A 5,464-nucleotide genomic window follows, 5' to 3' on the forward strand; every position below is an offset into this window, starting at 1 on the left:
CGTAGCCCCTGTCCTGGAGAGCCGCCGAGGAGTCTATCCGCCGGAGTCACCACAGTCTCGGTCGGCCGGCCGGCCGGCCACCTTGGGACGGCCTTCCTTCAACGTTTTTGCTTAGTCGGCCAATAAACCGCCCAGATTTGACTGCATGTTTGGAGGCGCTTTCCTACTGTCGGTTGTGCGCTGCAGTTTTCTATCAGTCGCTGAGGCTGTGGCACATTCCTCGCTCACTGGCACACCTCCAACATTTAGTGGTAGACGTGAGTGCATGAGCAAAGCAGCTCCGTGTCACACTGAGCAGTACAAACTGCCGGGCCATTTCCCACCTCATCCGGGCTTCTGAAATGGTGAGTTGCTCCTGGCATCACTTCAACATCAGGTCACTGCACGGAGTGAACAGAGCAAGCGCCAAAGTATTAACCCTTGGCATGATGGCCATGGATCCATCTCCAACAATCAAGTTCTTCTACAAAGAGTTGGGAAAGGGAGCGTGACATTTGCTTTGAGCTAAAAGAACACACACAACCATCACGTTCCCAGCAACTTGGAAAGACTGGGGATGTTGCTCCGCAAGGACGTGAGAAGTTTGGAGATGGGCACACAACGTTGAACTTCGGGCGGCTGACCTTTGCTTACAACGACATCATCGGGGGAAAGCGCGGACGCAGCACCCCACTAGCAAAAACTATGCAGTCAAGACTCCCACGTTTGGGGAATTTGCAGGGGTCAACACAGCCGGAGTGCAATGGCTGAGCCTCGCCCTGGGTGAACCGCCTTCTTGATCATGGTATCTCCCCTGCCAGGTAAGTAGGAGGTGTACTCGCCAAACACCGGGTGGCGCTTGCCAGACACAGCTCTTTGGCTGATGGTGCTGGAAATGAATAATCCCAGAGGCCAATGCCTTGACTCAGTTGCTCGTTAATGCTGTGCTATGTTCAACTTCAACCTCCGGCACACATTGGAGAGGAAACACTCGACCTTTTTTACTGGCATACCTGGCTGTCGTTTCCTATAGATTCAGCAACAACTGGACATGACGGCACCAACAGCCGCTTGCCCATCTCGGTGTCGCTTCCCGATACTGGACTAGAGTGTAGCATGTGGTGGAGATAAAGGCTGAAGTGCAGTGTGTCCGAAAGGCTGACTTTTGAGCCCCGCCACGCGCAGGGGGCCTTGCCCAGTCCATAAAAGCAGTCTGTGTCCCCAACCGCCCGGCTTACGGCCATACCACCCTGAGCACGCCTGATCTCGTCTGATCTCGGAAGCCAAGCAGGGTCGGGCCTGGTTAGTACTTGGATGGGAGACCGCCTGGGAATACCTGGTGCTGTAAGCTTTTACACCGCTGCACGCTTTTACACTGCTGCTTCCTTACAAGAAACATGCCCCTCCACGAGCAGGGGCCTTGCCTAGTCCATAAAGGCACTCTCTGTCGCCAGCCCCCCGGCTTACGGCCATACCACCCTGAGCACGCCCGATCTCGTCTGATCTCGGAAGCTAAGCAGGGTCGGGCCGGGTTAGTACTTGGATGGGGGACCGCCTGGGAATACCAGGTGCTGTAAGCTTTTACGCTGCTGCTGCTGCTGCTGCTTCCTTACAAGAAACATGGGCTCGCAATTAAATTGACGCACAGGCCCGGGTTGATGTCTTTCTGGTTTCAGCTTCGCTTTGCTTTTCACAGAAAAAAGAGAATGGTGCACCGTTCCTGGTGGCACTGCAATACCAGGTCAATGCAAGGAGTGAAGAGCGCAAGCCCCAGTTTTCACCTCCCACTGCTCAAAAATGCATTTAATATTTAATCCCAATATAGAGGACATATCAGATATTAAACTGATAAGAACAGATACTACACTTGATCTTAGCCAAAAGGCCGAGAAGCGATGGCCCACAGGTGTCTGGGGCCAACCCAAGATCTTGGCACACAAGTCAGTTGTTGTGGTGCCATGTTTTTAAGGGCGCATAAAAAAGGCTGCTGCTGCTGATCACCTCCGCCCCAAGGTTGACCTAAGTGCACCTCTGAGCCTTGACAGACAGCTGCTTGACATTTGACACACTCAAAGGGCGCAGCCTTACAGCAAAGCCCACCAAAAATAACTTAAACTCTTGAACGTCCCTCTCCACGGAAGTCTTTAGTAAAGGCGAAAGACTTGTGCATTTTGAAGAGAAACCAGAGTCAACGTAGCCCCTGTCCTGGAGAGCAGCCGAGGAGTCTATCCGCCGGAGTCACCACAGTCTTGGTCGGCCGGCCGGCCGGCCACCTTGGGACGGCCTTCCTTCAACGTTTTTGCTTAGTCGGCCAATAATCCGCCCAGATTTGACTGCATGTTTGGAAGCGCTTTCCTACTGTCGGTTGTGCGCTGCAGTTTTCTATCAGTCGCTGAGGCTGTGGCACATTCCTCGCTCACTTGCACACCTCCAACATTTATTGGTAGACGTGAGTGCATGAGCAAAGCAGCTCCGTGTCACACTGAGCAGTACAAACTGCCGGGCCATTTCCCACCTCATCCGGGCTTCTGAAATGGGGAGTTGCTCCTGGCATCACTTCAACATCAGGTCACTGCACGGAGTGAACAGAGCAAGCGCCAAAGTAGTAACCCTTGGCATGATGGCCATGGATCCATCTCCAACAATCGAGTTCTTCTACAAAGAGTTGGGAAAGGGAGCGTGACATTTGCTTTGAGCTGAAAGACAACACCCACAACCATCACGTTCCCAGCAACTTGGAAGGACTGGGGATGTTGCTCCGCAAGGACGTGAGAAGTTTGGAGATGGGCACACAACGTTGAACTTCGGGCGGCTGACCTTTGCCTAGCGACATCATGTCGGGCCTGTGGACTGTAGCACCACTAGCAAAAAGGGTATGCAGTCAAGACTCCCACGTTTGCAGAATTGCGGGGGTCAACAGCCGGGTGCAATGGCTGAGCCTGCCCTGGGTGAACCGTAGCCTAACCCAGTCATGGTATCTCCCCTGCCAGGTAAGTATGAGGGGTACTCGCCAAACACCGGGTGGCTCTTGCCAGACACAGCTCTTTGGCTGATGGTGCGGGAAATGAATAATCCCAGAGGCCAATGCCTTGACTCAGTTGCTCGTTAATGCTGTGCTATGTTCAACTTCAACCTCCAGCACACATTGGAGAGGAAACACTCGACCTTTTTTACTGGCATACCTGGCTGTCGTTTCCTATAGATTCAGCAACAACTGGACATGGCGGCACCAACAGCCGCTTGCCCATCTCGGTGTCGCTTCCCGATACTGGACTAGAGTGTAGCATGTGGTGGAGATAAAGGCTGAAGTGCAGTGTGTCCGAAAGGCTGACTTTTGAGCCCCGCCACGCGCAGGGGGCCTTGCCAGTCCATAAAAGCAGTCTGTGTCCCCAACCCCCCGGCTTACGGCCATACCACCCTGAGCACGCCCGATCTCGTCTGATCTCGGAAGCCAAGCAGGGTGGGGCCTGGTTAGTACTTGGATGGGAGACCGCCTGGGAATACCAGGTGCTGTAAGCTTTTACACCGCTGCACGCTTTTACACTGCTGCTTCCTTACAAGAAAGATGCCCCTCCGCGAGCAGGGGCCTTGCCTAGTCCATAAAGGCAGTCTCTGTCATGGCCTCGACACGGCCATACTACCACCCTGAGCCGCGCCCGATCTCGTCTGATCTCCGGAGTAAAGCGGGTCGGGCGAGATTGAGTACTTGGATGGGGAGACGGCCTGGGAATACCAGGTGTAAGCTTCACGCTGCTGCTGCTGCTGCTTCCTTACAGAAACATGGGCTCACCAATTAAATTGGCCTTTGAGCGCGGGTTGATATCTTTCTGGTTTCAGCCGCTTTGCTTTTCACAGAAAAAAGAGAATGGTGCACCGTTCCTGGTGGCACTGCAATACCGGGTCAATGCAAGGAGTGAAGAGAGCAAGCCCCAGTTTTCACCTCCCACTGCTCAAAAATGCATTTAATATTTAATCCCCATATAGAGGACATATCAGATATTAAACTGATAAGAACAGATACTACACTTGATCTTAGCCAAAAGGCCGAGAAGCGATGGCCCACAGGTGTCTGAGGCCAACCCAAGATCTTGGCACACAAGTCAGTTGTTGTGGTGCCATGTTTTTAAGGGCGCATAACAAAGGCTGCTGCTGCTGATCACCTCCGCCCCAAGGTTGACCTAAGTGCACCTCTGAGCCTTGACAGACAGCTGCTTGACATTTGACACACTCAAAGGGCGCAGCCTTACAGCAAAGCCCACCAAAAATAACTTAAACTCTTGAACGTCCCTCTCCACGGAAGTCTTTAGTAAAAGGCGAAAGACTTGTGCATTTTGAAGAGAAACCAGAGTCAACGTAGCCCCTGTCCTGGAGAGCAGCCGAGGAGTCTATCCGCCGGAGTCACCACAGTCTCGGTCGGCCGGCCGGCCGGCCGGCCACCTTGGGACGGCCTTCCTTCAACGTTTTTGCTTAGTCGGCCAATAAACCACCCAGATTTGACTGCATGTTTGGAAGCGCTTTCCTACTGTCGGTTGTGCGCTGCAGTTTTCTATCAGTCGCTGAGGCTGTGGCACATTCCTCGCTCACTGGCACACCTCCAACATTTAGTGGTAGACGTGAGTGCATGAGCAAAGCAGCTTCGTGTCACACTGAGCGGTACAAACTGCCGGGCCATTTCCACCTCATCCGAGGGCTTCTGAAATGGTGAGTTGCTCCTGGCATCGCACGCTGCCAACATCAGGTCACTGCGCAGGTGAAAGACAGGCAAGCGCCGAAGTATTGGCCTTGGCATGATGGCCATGGATCATCTCAACAATCGAGTTCTTCTACAAAGTTGGGAAGGGCGTGACATTTGCTTTGAGCTAAAAGACAACACCCACAACCATCCCGTTCCCAGCAACTTGGAAAGACTGGGGATGTTGCTCCGCAAGGACGTGAGAAGTTTGGAGATGGGCACACAACGTTGAACTTCGGGCGGCTGACCTTTGCTTACAACGACATCATCGGGGGAAAGCGCGGACGCAGCACCCACTAGCAAAAATTATGCAGTCAAGACTCCCACGTTTGGGGAATTTGCAGGGGTCAACACAGCCGGAGTGCAATAAAGCTGTGAGCCTTTCGCCCTGGGTGAGCCCGCCTGCTTGATCATGGTATCTCCCCTGCCAGGTAAGTATGAGGTGTACTCGCCAAACACCGGGTGGCTCTTGCCAGTCACAGCTCTTTGGCTGATGGTGCAGGAAATGAATAATCCCAGAGGCCAATGCCTTGACTCAGTTGCTCGTTAATGCTGTGCTATGTTCCACTTCAACCTCCAGCACACATTGGAGAGGAAACACTCGACCTTTTTACTGGCATACCTGGCTGTCGTTTCCTATAGATTCAGCAACAACTGGACATGACGGCACCAACAGCCGCTTGCCCATCTCGGTGTCGCTTCCCGATACTGGACTAGAGTGTAGCATGTGGTGGAGATAAAGGCTGAAGTGCA

The 5,464-nt window shown here is 53.2% G+C and overlaps 10 non-coding genes across 10 annotated transcripts; 3 read left to right on the top strand and 7 right to left on the bottom strand.

Annotated features, from left to right (window-relative positions):
• Positions 1-644: 644 nt before the first annotated feature.
• On the bottom strand, positions 645-808 carry LOC122763743. The gene has a single exon (XR_006359348.1). It is a non-coding gene; the product is annotated as a U1 spliceosomal RNA (small nuclear RNA).
• A 403-nt stretch (positions 809-1,211) lies between these two features.
• On the top strand, positions 1,212-1,330 carry LOC122763742. Its single transcript, XR_006359347.1, has one exon. It is a non-coding gene; the product is annotated as a 5S ribosomal RNA (ribosomal RNA).
• A 110-nt stretch (positions 1,331-1,440) lies between these two features.
• LOC122763734 lies at positions 1,441-1,559 on the top strand. Its single transcript, XR_006359339.1, has one exon. It is a non-coding gene; the product is annotated as a 5S ribosomal RNA (ribosomal RNA).
• A 124-nt stretch (positions 1,560-1,683) lies between these two features.
• Positions 1,684-1,876, bottom strand: LOC122763738. The gene has a single exon (XR_006359343.1). It is a non-coding gene; the product is annotated as a U2 spliceosomal RNA (small nuclear RNA).
• Positions 1,877-2,058: 182 nt separating this feature from the next.
• Positions 2,059-2,170, bottom strand: LOC122763740. The gene has a single exon (XR_006359345.1). It is a non-coding gene; the product is annotated as a U5 spliceosomal RNA (small nuclear RNA).
• A 651-nt stretch (positions 2,171-2,821) lies between these two features.
• Positions 2,822-2,977, bottom strand: LOC122763736. Its single transcript, XR_006359341.1, has one exon. It is a non-coding gene; the product is annotated as a U1 spliceosomal RNA (small nuclear RNA).
• A 402-nt stretch (positions 2,978-3,379) lies between these two features.
• On the top strand, positions 3,380-3,498 carry LOC122763741. The gene has a single exon (XR_006359346.1). It is a non-coding gene; the product is annotated as a 5S ribosomal RNA (ribosomal RNA).
• Positions 3,499-3,842: 344 nt separating this feature from the next.
• LOC122763737 lies at positions 3,843-4,035 on the bottom strand. Its single transcript, XR_006359342.1, has one exon. It is a non-coding gene; the product is annotated as a U2 spliceosomal RNA (small nuclear RNA).
• Positions 4,036-4,217: 182 nt separating this feature from the next.
• LOC122763739 lies at positions 4,218-4,330 on the bottom strand. The gene has a single exon (XR_006359344.1). It is a non-coding gene; the product is annotated as a U5 spliceosomal RNA (small nuclear RNA).
• Positions 4,331-4,980: 650 nt separating this feature from the next.
• Positions 4,981-5,150, bottom strand: LOC122763735. The gene has a single exon (XR_006359340.1). It is a non-coding gene; the product is annotated as a U1 spliceosomal RNA (small nuclear RNA).
• Positions 5,151-5,464: the final 314 nt, after the last annotated feature.

The sequence above is a fragment of the Solea senegalensis genome, unplaced genomic scaffold, assembly GCF_019176455.1.
Source record: "Solea senegalensis isolate Sse05_10M unplaced genomic scaffold, IFAPA_SoseM_1 scf7180000017017, whole genome shotgun sequence".
Taxonomy (NCBI): Eukaryota; Metazoa; Chordata; class Actinopteri; order Pleuronectiformes; family Soleidae; genus Solea; species Solea senegalensis.